The sequence below is a fragment of the Odocoileus virginianus genome, chromosome 27 (genome assembly GCF_023699985.2).
Source record: "Odocoileus virginianus isolate 20LAN1187 ecotype Illinois chromosome 27, Ovbor_1.2, whole genome shotgun sequence".
NCBI lineage: Eukaryota > Metazoa > Chordata > Mammalia > Artiodactyla > Cervidae > Odocoileus > Odocoileus virginianus.
In genome coordinates this window covers 18,401,031-18,417,215 of record NC_069700.1, presented here as the reverse complement: position 1 = coordinate 18,417,215, position 16,185 = coordinate 18,401,031, and the positions used below count along the sequence as shown (strand labels likewise).

General features: G+C 36.7%; 1 pseudogene; it reads right to left on the bottom strand.

The window, feature by feature from the left end:
• Window positions 1-3,113: 3,113 nt before the first annotated feature.
• LOC139031413 (WW domain-binding protein 11 pseudogene) lies at window positions 3,114-5,801 on the bottom strand (annotated as a pseudogene).
• Window positions 5,802-16,185: the final 10,384 nt, after the last annotated feature.

Below are 16,185 nucleotides of genomic sequence, written 5' to 3'. Positions count from 1 at the left end.
CAGGCAAGAATATACTGGAGTGGGTTGACATTTCCTTCTCCAGGAGATCTTCCCCACCCAGGGATGGAACCTGGATCTCCTGCATCACAGGCAGTCTCCTGCACTGCAGGCATATAACAGCTTCCAGGGTAGCCTCCAGAGGCTCACCAGTAAATAAACCCTTTACATGATGTTTCCTGTCTTTTTTATCAACTAACCATTTATTCTATTTTTACAGTTTGATTTGCATAGTAGTTAACTCTAACTCTACCAATGCAGTTCTTCAACGTGTTTAGAAGCACTGTTGGTCTTCAAAAACGTCCACTGATAATATTTATCTGCATTCTGAAATTTTAATATAAACAGGAAGAGAAGGTATTATCCTATGATGTTTCCAACAATTTACCATCCTCCATTGTAACAGTGTTTCTCAGTCACTTTTCTGTTTTCAGATTGGAGGAACTGGGGACTATATCTCTTCAATGTGTGCAACAGGCTTCATGTGACTACTGCTACAAACACAGTTCTGGTCATGTGGATGCTTTGCCTGCATGCATCCACATCGCTTCCTTAGTAACCACTATTGTTCATACAAGTTGTTTGCAATTTACTCTGAAAAATGTATACAGTCCAAAGAAATAGCAATGACTGTCATGTGTATGTCAGAGGACATATCATCTACTCTCTTTCATAGTGTAGTTTCCTATCTTCTTTTGCATTAAGGATTGAGTGATGTGCACATTGCCTCTGACTAATTTCATGGAGTACAGAAACTTACAGATCCGATTCTCAGAAATATTGGTCATTTTGAAACAGAGTAATCTATGAATGTTTTCAAATTGTTGATCATCTCAATTCCTGACATTTTACTTCCATTCTGAATAAATTGATTCTTTCTTCTTTTATTTTTCAGATAAGAAAGAACAGGAAAAAGGCAAGTCAATCATGTAGTTTATATGTTTTGAGAGATACATATATATTTTGTTTTACTGGATACATCCAGATATTTTTATAACCTCCCCAGCAATTACAACTCCCATGGCCAAGATCATGATCTCTATAAACCATAACTCACGAAAAGAATGAAAAACCTCTCAAAAAGAAATGTGTCATTCCCAGGTAACATGAGAAATGTCATAATGACTTGGGAACATCTTGTTAAACCAGTAAACAAGCAAGTTGCAAAAGTCATCTAAAATTATTTTAATAGGACACAGGTTTCCCTTGAATAAGATCTAACTTCACCATCAAAGGAATCATGACTGGAAAATGTTTTCAATATGTTAAATATACACATGTTGTTAATAATGCACATTTGCATGGATAAGGTAGAAGAATGTTAGGGAAATAATTCATTATTCCAGAAACAGAGAGATAAAGGTAAGTTATCAAACAATAGTAAAATGTATTACATTTCATTTTGTACCTAGTTACTATTTAATCTGTTTCTTTCTAGACCTCTGTATTTGTCTCTCAATGATCAGTTTCCTCCAACCCAATATTCATTCACTTTTCCATAATTTGTTCTCATTGTCATTATCTAACTGAAGTCTGAAATCTTCATTTTCTCTTCCAGCTTCCCACATGTTACTTCTTTGATTTGTCTTCCTTCTCAAACCGAGGAGATAGATTCTTTCTGTCCAGTGAATTTTATTAACAATATACTTCTGGAATTTTGATATTTTAAAAAGTTTCTGATGTGTCAATTTTGTTTGAGTCAGGCTCAATTCTTGATCTGAAACCCCCTTTCCTCCCCTATAATACTTTATTGTCCTTCTTTTCATGTAACAGAACTAAGAGAGTCTTCATTCTGGCTTGTGTTTCAATAAAACTTATATAAAATAAAGGTCACTGGTAATGGAAATGTTATAAATAGACAGATAATTACCCTTGCTTTTTCACAGAAAACAATGGTTCATTATTCTCAGCAGCAGTGTCTATAGCTACTTTACATTACATGTTGTTGTTATTGTTGTTTAGTCGCTAAGTCCTACTCTTTGCAACCCCATGGACTGCAACCCTCCAGGCTCCTCTGTCCAAGGGATTTCCCAGGAGACAATATTGGAGTGCGTTGCTGTTTCCTTCCTCAGGGGATTTTCCTGACACAGTAGTTGAACCCCCATCCCTTTGGCAGGCGGACTCTTTATCACTGAGTCACCAAGGAAGTCCCTTGTACTACAGAGCTACCACATTTATGAGAATTGACTATTGATGTTTAGTAACAATCAGAACTTACTAAAATGAATCCATTGAATAATAAGAGCCTAAACAATATCGAAGGGGAGAAAGGATATTTTTAAGGTAACTACAACTGCTAATATTTCTAAAATATTTGTCAGTAACTTCATTCTATTCTCCTTATTTTAATTTTTCTACATTATTCTCTGCATTAAAGTGGACTTTCAGATACTGTCAGTGCATGTGTCTATGAATGTGTGTGTACATGTATCTACATTCTGAAATGCTTAATTTTATATTTCAAATTTTAGATATCATTTGAATTTTCTTCATATGTATTTTTATAATATTTATATTGCTCTTTCGATTTTATTTTGCAGAAGAACTTCAGAACAAATTTGGTAAATTACCTCTGACATTCTTTTGTACTTACAAAATTTTTCAAATGCCTGTTTGGAGATGATGTCTTTACTGTTTCCAGTCGTTCTATCAATTGACCACTCATTGGCTTACACTACTACCAATGTCTACTATCTTTACCTAAATTGTTTCTTATGGACTTGTTCCATATTTCTCTTCCCATTGTCCTTTCAAAGCCTTTGCAAGCCTTGATATCACACATTTGTCAAGCATAAACATGAGGAATAGTTTCCCACTATTTTTGAACCAATTATGTCCAGGAATGCAAATATTTTATATGAATTTTAAGAAGTTCTTTTAAGTTTTAGTACAAAGAAATTTAATTAATATTTACATTTCAATTGACACAATTATAAATTTAGCTAACAGCAGATCCCTTTAAGTATTAGTATATAATCTTATAGCTTACAGAGTTCAATGATAATACATGCCCTATTCTGATTTTTTATGTAAATGACAGAAGTTATTTGCCCTGCAATGTTTCTAGAGATTTTCTTATAAAACAAAAATAGTGCTACTAAATATATCACACCCTCTTTTTCTTTTTTTTTTTTTTTCTTGGTGTAGAACATTTATTTATTTATTCCATGGAACACTCAAAGTTTAGATCAGTGGGAATTTTAATTAAAGAATTGTACATTTTCTTCCCACATATATCGCTTTGTATTAGGAAATGACATTGTGATCCATTTCACTACAATATTACAAAATATTTACAAGAAAATATTAAAAATAACTCAAACATGAAAGGCAAAATGGGGGTGAAATAAACTGGTTTTTCCAGAAATCTCTACTCCAGTGCCCACAGCACACAAGAAAGCCAAAACAAAGTTCCCCTTGATCACAAGTTTCCAAGGAATTGGAGTAGGGGAAGAAACCAGATGAAAATGGTGGTATGAAGGGGGATGGATGTTATTAGCAGCACTGCTTCAATAACCAATTTATTTTGCATGAAATACCCTCTCTTTTTTATGCAGTAAATTCTGAACAAGGCTAAACTTTAGGATATTCCTTGAACTGAAATTAAAAATACCCTGACAGTGAAAGCAACTCTTTCACCTAAGCTGAGTAAGAGCCTCTTTCTCCATGAACAACTGATGTGAACAGAAGCCTGATCTAGCATCCAAAGCTGTCACAGCAGCCCTTCCATCTCTTTCATGAAAGCCTCATAGACATCGTCCTTAGTCTGCACCGACACGGGAACAGATGAGCCAGATTTGGGCGCTGTTTTGGCAAGAGGCACAGCAGAATCATCCTCTGACTTTCTCTGGGGAGCAGCAGCAGCCCCTTTATTCTCTCGACGCACCCGCAGTGCGGTGGGCATGAATCGTGTGATCTCTGCCTTGGGATTAGTGATCTGTGGCTTGGTACTGATGGTTGCCGTAGCTTTCTTCTCGATGGTGGCTGCGCTTGTGTCATCCGCCTTGGGTCGTTGGATCAAGTTGGGGGACCACTTAGAACCCCCGGGTTGGGTAAGGGAGCTGGTGGGAAGAGCCCAGGTGGGGCAGTCCAAGAGGAGGCACCAGAGGTGGGCGCATCATGCCAGGACGGGGTGGAGGGATACCTGGAGGTGCTGGGGGAGGTAGCCGTGGTGGGGGGTCCCCGAGGAGGAGGGCCAGGAGGCAGACCCGGAGGTGGGCCTGGAGGAGGGCCAGGCGGCCGACCTGGTGGCGGGCCTGGAGGTAAAAGTCGGGGTAGAGGCCCTCGGAGCCCTGGCATTCCAGGTGGTCTCAGGAACGGAGGAGCTCCTGGAGGTGGTCCAGGAGGAAGGCCTGTAGGTTGTCCAGGTGGCCGTAAAGGTGGAGCAGGTGGCGGTCCAAGCGGAGGTGGTCCTGGCATGGGGGGTGCTTGTATCTGAGATGGAGGAACAGACTGTGGAGGGGCTTGCTGCTGGGAAGCTGCAGACATGCCATCAGAGAGAGACTCCTCCTTGTGCTGCTTCTGTGACTGCTTCTCTGCTTCGGAATCATCCGACTCTTCGTCATCGTCCTCTGAAAACTCCTCGACTTCTCAGCCCTCCTCGGGGATTTCCTGCCCTGCCATTCGAAACATCATGGCTTGGAGAGGAGTCAGCTCCTTCATGTTCTTCTTCTTCTTCTTTCTAGATTTTCCAGGCATATCTGCAAACCGTACACTCAGACCTGATTTTTTTTCTTCATTGTTTTCCCTCTCAGTGTCATCACGGTGTACAAATTCATCCCCTTCACTTTCTCCATCTGATCTGTCACTGTCGCTGTCATCAGTACTGTCGTCATGCTTACCCTGGTCCATGTCTTCAGGATAGCCATCATCTTCACTGGTGCTAGAAACATCATCGTCATGACCCTGCTGAGCAAGTTCAGGACTATATAACATGTCTTCATCTCGCCTACAAGCGAGAAGATCTAGGGCAAAGCCCACTTTGCGGCCATACATTTGTAAGACTTGAGGAGGAGGTGGGCCCGGGGGAGGACCTGGAGGTTTCCTGCCAGGGGGCAAACGTGGAACACCATGTCCAAGAAGAGGAAGTATAGAAACTGCCCGAGTTGGAGGTCCATAGGCTGAGGTCTTCTTAAGGATGGAGGGTGGCTGGGCCCCAGGAAGGGGAATGTCCTGGATCAAGATGTTGGAAGGAGCATGCGGCATATCTGGCAGAGGAATACTCTCCACTTCCACATGCTGGGCATTCTTGACAGCATCAAAATATTGGCTAAGTTGAGCCCTCTTCTGTTCATATTCTACTTCTAGCTTTCTCAATTCTTTGTAAATATCTGGATTCTCTTTCTCATAGAGTCGTAGAATACGTTCAAATGTTTCACGTAGCTTTTTACGCTTGTCTTTCAGCACTTTCTCATCTAACTGTGGCTGCTGCACTGGGGTAAACTCCATTTCATCCAATTTTTCCATGTCCCGGATAATTTGTTTGGGATCCTTCATCTTTAAAACTGCAGCTCGTACCATCATGCGCTGTTTTTTGTTCTTCTTTAATTCTCTTTTCCGAGCTTCTTTTCTGGCTTGGTCTGTAGGGTTCATAAATTTTCCACTTTTGGTGGATGACGTGGGTCTCTGCCCCATGTTGACAAGTTGTTTGATTTACTTGTTTGTTTAAAAAATAAAACCTAAAACGCTTCTGCTGGGCTCCTGGGGCTGTGAGAAGCGGGGAGGGGACGATTCTCGGCCCGTTTGACTTCGTAGGGGCCTTCACCTCGGCCTTTCGGTCAACCACCCAACCACCGCCATCTTGAAACCTCCCTCTTTTTTAATGACACTTTTTAGTTATATTTTTGTTTTCAGAGAGAATGGAATTTAAGACCATCTCTTCATTCTTGTAGCAGGCTTCTTGTAACTACTGCTACAACACTGTATTTGACAAATGGGTGCTTTTTTTCTCTTTGGTTTCTCATCTAAGTAATTGTGCCATGTATGTGTGTGTATTGGCATCTTATTCTGAAAAGCTGATAGTGGTACAATGAGCTCCATTTTTATATGAGTTAAATTAGAAATCACTAAAAATAAGTGTTATAAAATCCTTGCCTGAGGAAAATGTGCATGAGAACCAAATCTTGCATTTTGTCTATTAGCTGTGGGTTCCATTTTTTCTAATTCCCTGTTGGTGGGTGCTTTTATACAACAGGGCTACAGGAACAATTAGAACTGATTTCTAGGTTGTTGTTGTTATTTAGTTGCAGAGTTGTGTCTGACTCTTTTACGACCCCATGGAATATAGCCCACCAGGTTCCACTGTCCATGGGATTTTCCAGGCATGAACACTGGAGTGAACTGTCATTTCTTTCTACAGGATTTCTATGTAGCAGCAGTCAAAGTCTTATTAAATACAGAAAACAGACTAATAAATGATTGTTTATTATTGTTTCATAAACATCATCCATATTGTCTCTATTTTTGTTTTCCTACCCTCTACCCTCATTCTTTCCCGTTGCTTTATTTTTTCAATCTATGTGTTCCTTCCCTATAAACATTGCCTTCTTCTATTCTATAGAGTCTTGCCAGAATTTCAATTTTGTTAAATGAAAGGGAAGAGATTGATTGGTACAGATTACACTCTACTTATTTTCTGGAAACTGTCCATTGTTAGTATATCTGCCATATATTCAAGTTCAAAGGCCATTACTATGCAGTTGATAACTCCCCAAACCTTAAAAGATGAGCAAAGACTCCATTCTTTCTCAGTGAAGTTTCTTGGTCTATGGTCCTTTTAAGGACTATGCAACATCAAATCATTCATTGTTCCAGTGTGGAGTTTAGGCTCCCTCTTCCACTGCCTTTGATCATATCATGCAAGTGTCCTAAAAAACAAAGTTTATCTGGTACTCTTGGGGTTTATTTTCTTTCATATCATAGTAATCATCCTATCTTTTCCTCATTTTTCTTGATATAATTATTCATTTAATAAACTGTCCTTATTTTTAGAGTTTGGTAGAAGGACTTTTCATATTAAGGAAATATATGGCACATTTCTCAATATTAATGTGTGAATGACGTGAGAAACTATAGTTCTACAATTTATATCTAAAAGAATTTTTTTTGTAATACAATAATATAAACATCCAAAGTTTAACATCCTTGACTTCCTAGTGATGGTTTTAAATCATATTTTTCTTTAAATATGAGTTTAATTAACTTTACAGGTTTACAGATTTAATGAACCCTTCTATATACAGAGCAGACTTCGTAAGAAACTATAGTTACAGATACCATTTTAAGCAGATGGATACTTTTACTGTAGGCTTCTTCATTACTTGTTTAGTACCTGACTCATGTGTGTGCCTGTTTACACTGCACCCTGAAAAAAGGAAAGTTTCTATAAAAAGATGAATGATTGATATTGTTTACCCCAGGAATCCTCCTCTACCTCCTCTCATGGAGTCATTATCTCTCTTTACTATTTTTGCTCCAGGAGCTGGAGATGGGGGTGGTGGGATGTATATAATGCCTCTGGTTACAAGATATCTTGTGGAGCTTCACCTTTTCACTTCCTAAAATAGTAGTCAATTCCACCTATTAATTATAGAAGCATTTGAATTTTCTGTCCTCATATTTTGACGTGCCTGCATTTTGAACTAAATGTTTTTTTCCTTTTTTTTAAAATTCAGATAAAGTTGCACAGGAAAAGTGTAAGTCAAAGATTCAGAAGGTTTTTTGCCTGTTACTTGCACCTTTAAAAAAGAGTTCTGTCATTTTCTGTTACCTAACTTCCATCCTTTCCCATTTTTTCTTCTTTTTTTTTTTCCAGATAAGATTGCACAGGAAAAAGGCAAGTTGAAAACTGAGGATTTTTTCCCCCTTTGGCCTGTTCTTGGTTGTTGTTTCATCTGTTACTTGCACCTTTGCTTTCAACTATCAATGATCATCTTCCTTAACTCCCACATAAACATATTATTACAAAATTTAGCCTTTATTAGTTTTCCAGCTGATGTTTGCCTTCTTACATGTGTTGCTCAATTTTGCACTTTATGAGATTTTTCATTTGCCTTATTCTGGAATCAAGGTGTGTGCTAAGTTGCTTCAGCTGTGTCCAACTCTGTGCGATCTCATGGACTGTAGTCTGTCAGGCTCCCCTGTCCAGGCAAGAATACTGGAGTGGGTTGCCATTTCCTTCTCCAGGGGATCTTTCTGACCCAGTGATTGAATCTGTGTCATTTCCATCTCTTGTATTGGCAGGCAGATTCTCTACCACTCATGCCACCTGGGAATCAATGTAGATAGTTCTATTTTGTCAGATTAACCTCATTATTAAAATACCCAATAGGCTGGGGTACTTATGAAGTTTCTGGTGTATAAGTTTATTTCTAATCAAACTGGTCATTTGATTTAGAACTCTCTCCATTGACTTTAATACCACAGTTCTCTTTCTTTCAAGTTTAGGTAGCCAATATCTTCAAAAGCTTGCAAGTCAAATACTAAAAGTTTCAATAATGTCTGAAGGGATTAATAACACTTTTAAAAGGTGGTCATCATACATAATATTTCTAAGATATTTCTCACTCAGCAAATTCTCTCAATTTATTTTGTAAACATCATGCATACTAAGTTGTCTCCCTTTCTGTTTTCCTACCCTCTACCCTCATTCTGTCTGATCCTTTATTTATTCACTCCATGTGTTCCTTTCCTAATGCACACTGCCTTCCTCGATTCTGTACAGTCTTGTCAGAGCTTCAATATGAATTCTGTGAAATGAAATTGAAGAGACTGATGGATATATTATTACACTTTATTTTCTGGGAACTGTCCGTTGTTAGTATATCTGCCATATATTCAAAGTTCAAAGGCCGTTATTATGCAATTGATATCTCCCCAAACCTTAGGAGATGAGCATCAGAAATCATTCATTGTTCCAGTGTGGGGTTTAGGCTCCCTCTTCCATCGCCATTGATCATATCACCCAAGTGTCCTAAAAAACAAACTTTTATATGGTATTCCCAGAGTTTATTTTCTTTTTACTGTAAAAAATGTTTCATATTTTTATGTATTTTCATTGACATAATTATTAATTCAACAAGCTACCCTTCTTTTTAGATTTTGGTAAAAGAACTTTGTATGGTAAGGTAATATATAACGTATTTCTCCATATTGAAGTGTTATGTGAATAACACAAGAAACAAGAGTCCTACAATATTCTTAAAATATTTTTTTCATAATACAATAATATTAATATTCAAAATTTAACTTCCTTGATTTTCTGATGATGGTATTCAATAATATTCTTGTTTACAGATTTAATGAACTTAGCAAAACACCTCTTCTGTATACTGAACAGCCTTCATAAGAAGCTGTAGTTACAGATATCATTTTAGACAGATGGGTACTTTACTGTAGGCTTCTTCATGACTTGTTAATATGTGACTCATGTATGTGTGCCTGTTTGCACTGTACCCTGAAAAAAAGAAGGTCCACTGAGAGATGAATGATTGATATTGTTTGCCCTCATAGTCCTGTTCTACTTCCTCTAGTTGAGTCATTATCTGTCTTTGCTACATTTGCTCCAGGAGTTGGAGATGTGGGTAGTGGGATGTAATATAGCAATGTCTGTGATTACAGGATGTCCTGTGAAGAATCACATTTCCACCTTCTAAAATATCAGTGAATTTGACCTATGGAGTAAACTATAGAAGGGTTTCAAATTTTTGCCCTCCTTTTTTAATATTGTGCCTGTATTTTGAATGCAATGCTTTTTTCCCTCTTTTATATTTTCAGATAAGATTGAAAAGGAAAAAGGTAAGTCAAAAAATTTTTTTCTTTCATGTTCCTAGTTGTTGTTTCATCTGTTACTTGTTCTTTAAAAGTTCTGTCATTTTCTGTTACCTAACTTCCATCTCTTCCCATTCTTTCCTTTTTTACTCCATACCACTCTTTCCCATAAACATTGACTTCTTTCATATTGCTTTTCTCTTTTTTTTCCTCAGATAAGATTCCACAGGAAAAAAGCAAGTAAATAGTATGAATAGAATGCTAGATTTCTAATTAAAAAGTAAATATGCAACAAACAACCAAGGTTTACTGTATTGCCCAGGAAACTAGAGTCAATATCTTATTATAACCTATAATGGAAAATAAGTTCAAAAATAATATATGTGTATATGTATAACTGAATCACCTTGCTGTGCACCTGAAACATTGTAAGTCAACAGACTTCAATGAAATGTATATATTAAGGGGAAAAAAAGAAAGTCAAAAGTCGAATGCTTCTTTTTGTCTGTAGTTGTTTCATCTTTTCCTTGCACTTTTGCCTTCAACTATCAATAATCATCTTCCTCAGCTCCCACATATACATATTATTACTTGATTCCATCTTACTATCTTAGTTTTCCAACCAATATTTGCCATCTTCAAGTGTTGCTCAATTTTCCCTATCCCTACCATGCTCATGTCTTGCCCAAGGAATCAATGTAGACAGCTTGATTCCATCAGATAAATGTTATTATTAATATACATAATAGGTTGGGCATTTTTAAAGTTTCTGTTGCATAAGTTTTTAATCAAGGCAAAATCCAGTCCTATCTATGATTTAGGACACTCTCTGGTAACATTACTACCACAATTCTCTTCCTTTCAATTTAAAGTAGCTGATATCTTCAAAAGCAAGCAAGTCAAATACTAAAAGTCTCAATAATGTCAAAAGGGATTAGTAATATATTTAAAAGGTAGTCATCATGTATAATATTCCTAGGATTATTCTCATTCAGTAAATTCTCTTCTTTATGCCTCTATTCACTGCTTTAGACTATCTCTGGATAAACCTGAGCTCTTAGCCAGTGTCTGTGTGTATGTGTGTGTATACATTTGCAAGCAGTGTTTGTTGTTTATCTGCACCCTGATATGTTTCATGTTAAATACAATTTTTTGAGCACATTGGATTTTCTTCATGTTTCCCTCACAATATATTTACATTGATCCTTCATGTTTTCTTTTTCAGAAGCACTGCAGCACAGTTTAGGTAAATTTTTTGTCAACTCCCTACTCCAAAATGCATTTAAAATGATTCCTTTCTCCCTGTCTTTAATGTTGTCTTCCTTTTTATCTGTATGTTGTCTGGGGGCTCAATCTTCTTTTGGTGGTACACTCTTTTCTCTCCAAATGTTGTGTTGGACTTCTTCTTATTAAATTCTGTCATTTTCTGTTTCCTACATCCCATTCTTTCTTTTTTAACTCCACATTACTCTCCCCCTAGAAATGTTGGCCTCTTTTGTCTCCAGAGACTTTCCATAGTTTTGCTAAAAAGTGATGAGATAAAAGCCATTCAACTAATAACCACCTGGTTTATACCCTTTATGTATTTCTGAAGACACCAAATCTTTGGACCATTGTCACGAATTTAAAATATTAGGACTAACTGGGGAAATAACAGTTTATGCAACTGACATTTTCCAAAACTTTGTTAAATTACTTGTTGAGTAAGTTTTGCTGTGTTTTGCTTTGTGAAAGATGAGTCAATTCTGATGTCATCCTTTGGTCAAATGTAAGCTTGAATCTAAGTCTTCCATTGCCATTAATCATAGTACAAAGCATTCTCAGGTATACATTTCACAATGTTTCCTGGAATCTTTTTCTACCAACCATTATAATTATTTCTATTTTTACACTTTGATTTGCATATTAGTAACTACAAATGCAATTATTTGATGTATTTAGAAGCACTGATAATACATATCTGTATTCTAAATTTTTCATGTAAACAGGAAGAGAAGATAATATCCTATGATGTTTCCAAAAGTTTACCATACTCCATTGTAACAGTATTTCTCAATCACTTTTTCTGTTTTCAGATTGGATGGAAATGGGGACTATACCTCTTTAATGTGTGCAGCAGGCTTCATATGACTACTGCTTCAGACACAGCTCTGGTCATGTGGATGCTTTGCCTCCATGCATCCTCCTCACTTTCTGAGTAGCCTCTGTTGTGCATGCAAGGTGTTTGTAGTTTACTCTGAAAAAGGTAGAAGATTCGAGGAAAGAGCAATGATTGTCATTTTTATGCCAGAGGACATATCAACTACTCCTTCTCACAGGGTCATTTCCTATCTTAACTTCTTTTGCACTGAGAACTAAGTGATGTACACATTGAATCTGACTGGTTTCAAATGGAGTTCAGAAACTTACAGTTTTAATTCTCAGAAATATTGGTCATTTTGAAACAAACTGTGGATGTTTTCAAATTGTTGATCATCTCCATTCCTGATGTTGTACTTTCATTCTGATAAATTCTTTCTTCCTTTTATTTTTCAGATAAGGAAGAACAGGAAAAAGGCAAGTCAATAATATAGTTTATATGTATAGAGAGATACACATATATTTTGCTTCACTGAGTACATCCAGGTATTTTGATCATCTTCCCAGCAATTACAACTCCATGGCCAAGATCATGATCTCTATAAACCATAACTCAGGAAAAGAATGGAAAACCTCTCAAAAAAATTGTGCCATTATCAGGTCTCATGGGGAATGTCGTAATAACTTGGGAACATCTTGCTAAACCAGCAAGTAAGCAAGCTGTAAAAGCCGTCTAAGGTCATTTTGAGAGGATGCAGGTTTCCCTTGAATAAAATCTAACTTCACAATCATGTTAGAGACTGAATATCAAAGGAATTGTGACTGGAAAAATTTTCAATACATTAAATATGTTAAATATGCACATGTTGCTAATAATGCACATTTACATGGCTAAGGTAGAAGACTTTAAGGAAATAATTCATTATTCCAGAAACCTAAAGAAAAGGTAACTTTTCAACAATAATAAAAATATATTTCATTCTGTTCCTAATCACTATTTAATCTGCTACTTAAATCTCTGTATTTGTCACTCAATACCAGCTTCCTCCATCCCAACATCCATTCATTGTTCCATAATTTGTTCTCATTGTCATATCTAACTGAAGTGTGCAATCTTCATTTTCTCTTCAGTTTCCCTTGTGTTATTCATTTGATTTGTCTTTCCTTTGCAAGCTAGGGAGAGACATCCTTTCTGTCTACTGAATATCATTAACCATGTACTTGTGAAGTTTTGGTATTTTTAACATCTTTGATATGTTCGCTTTCTTTGAGTCAGGCTCAGTTCTGTTGATTTGAACCCCCTTCCCTGATACATGGGCTTCCCTGATGGCTCAGACTATAAAGAATCTGCCTGCGATGCAGGAGACCCGGATTTGACGCTTAGGTTGGGAAGATCCCCCAGGAAAGAGAACAGCAACCCATTCCAGTATTCTTGCCTGGAGAATTCCATGACAGAGGAGCCTGATGGGCTACACCTCATGGGGTCACAAAGAGTCGGACACGACTGAGTGACTAACACTTTCACTTTCCCTGCGATGTAATACTTTACCGTCCTTCCTTTCATGTAACTGAGCTAAGATAGGCTTCATTCTAGCATGTGTTTAATGACAACTGTACATTTCAAATGTAATACGTCTAATTTTATTTACATTTATTTACAATAATATTTGCATAGCTCTTTCTTTTTTATTTTGCAGAAGAATTTCAGAATGAAGCAAATAAATTATTTCTGATGTTCTTTTATACCCACAAAACTTTTCAAACATCAACCTTTTTATGGATTGGCCACTTATTGACTCACAGTTCTTCTGAATGTCTCCCATTGTAACCTGAAGTTTTGCTTGTGAATTTGTTCCACATATCTTTCTTCATTGTCCTTTCAAAGCCTGGTCCAGTGTGGACTTTAGGTTCACACTTCCAATGCCCTTGGCCATTTACTAAAGTCTTCTCTCACTTGTACAGATATTTTACATACCTTTTTCCAGGTTTATTTTCTTTCTTGCCATAGTAATTTTTTCTGTCTTTTCCTTGGGTAAGTTTGTCAAAGGTATCAAAAAGTTATGAAATACTTGGTCAAAAGGATCATAAGAAACTGTAAATTAATATTTATTTATCTAACCAAAGTGACAATAAAATATTTTAAGGCAAATACAGAACATTTAAAAGGCAAAGAAATTTGCAATCTGCTATCAAGTTTGCTCAACATTCCAAAAATCTTTGCTCTCTTAACAGAAAGGGAAGACTCTTGTCCTGCCCCAGTTCAACCACAAGAACATAATTTATTTACCTAATAAATCCAATTCCACTCCAACCTTAACATGTAAAAAATTATTTTTTCAGGAATCATTTTTCACAACTATCTGTATCTACATTAGTTAACCCTCCTCTTTCTCCATTTATACTCTTTTCCCTGGTGGCTCAGATGGTACAGAATCTGCTGGCAATGAAGAAGACCTGGGTTCAATCCCTGGATTGGGAAGATCCCTTGAAGAAGGGAATGTCTACCCTCTTCAGTATTCTTTTCTGGAGAATTCCATGGACAGAAGAGCCTGGTGGGCTACAGTCCATAGGGTTGCAAAGAATCAGAAGCAACTGAGCAACTAACCCTTTGACTTCCTCATTTAGGAATAACCAGCATTAGGAGAAAATCATGTTTTTCCCCTTAACAAAAATACATCCCCATTTTTCAAACCTTCTTTCCCTGAAAATGCACCTCTTACTTTCCTTACATAGTGAAATGTTTCACTTGTCATCCCAGTAACTTTAATTACATATATTATAATGTTAACCCTTAAAAACCTTAATCTCTAGTGAAAGTCAACAAGCAAGTAATTGTAAACTGTTTGGCATACCAGAATTTCTTGATTGGCAAACAAGAATATTGCATATCCTCTAGAAGCATACCTCCTCTCATAGCACAGTTTCTTTCCTCAGTGTGGTACAAAACACATGTCTAATAAACTCAATCATCATTAGTTTTCTAAGAAGACAAAGCAGATAAATGCAAAAAGGTTTAGTAGTCAGTGTTCCATTATTTTATCTTATTTGAATGATCTAAGTATTCAGTGATTTCCCATCATTTAACTTATCATAACTAAAGTTTTATCTGGCAAAGCTATTTTAGACATACCAAAACAATTACTCTTAGATTTCACTGAAAATTCTAATATTTGCTTTTATTTTATACCTTATAAAAATATCATCACATCCAGTTAATTTTTCATGCTGACAAACTCTGCAACAGAAATAACATGAACTTAGTGATTTACAATAAACCTAAGTACAAAAGGGTATCATACTCAATATTGATGACTCCAAAACCGTGTCCACATTATTAAACCAACAAGCCTAAAGTAACTTTAATATCTGACACTAAATTAACACTGATCACATGAATCTAAAATTATCTGAGACAGTTTATATTTAATTTGTAAGCACCTACTTTTAAGTCAATTAAACAAAGATCTTTAATATTTTAATTTTGATAATACTATCTGAAGGTAGAGACATGCCATATGTATAATGCATACATATGTATAAACTGACATATCTATAGATCTCATAACTTCACTTTAAAACTTAGTCATGAATCAAATATTCAACATAAATATTCTCACTTAAGTTCAGTTGCTCAGTCTTTGCGAACCCATGGACTGCTAGGCTTCCCTGTCCATCACCAACTCCCAGAGTTTACTCAAACACATGTCCATTGACTCAAGGATCCTCTGTTGATCCTTTCTCCTCCTGCCTTCAATCTTTCCAGTATTAGGGCTTTTCCAAATGAGTCAGTTCTTCCCATCAGGTGGCTAAAGTATTGGCATTTCAGCTTTAGCATCAGTCCTTCCAGTGAATATTCAGGACTGATTTCCTTTAGGATGGACTGGTTGGATCTCCTTACAGTCCAAGGGACTCTCAAGAGTCTTCTCCCACATCACAATTCAAAAGGATCAATTCTTCAGCACTCAGCTTTCTTTATAGTCCAACTCTCACATCCATACATGACTACTGGAAAATCAATAGCTTTGACTAGATGGAACTTTGTTGGCAAAGTAATGTCTCTGCTTTTTAATATGTTGTCTAGGTTGGTCATAGCTTTTTTTTCAAAGGAACAAGTGTCTTTTAATTTCATGGCTGCAGTCACCATCTGCAGTGATTTTGGAGCCCAAAAAAATTAAGTCTCTCACTGTTTCCATTTCTTCCCCATCTATTTGTCATGAAGTGATGGGACCAGATGCCATGATCTTAGTTTTCTGAATGTTGAGCTTTAAGCCAATTTTTTCACTCTCCTCTTTCACTTTCATCAAGAGGCTCTTTGGTTCTTCTTCACTTTCTCCCATAAGG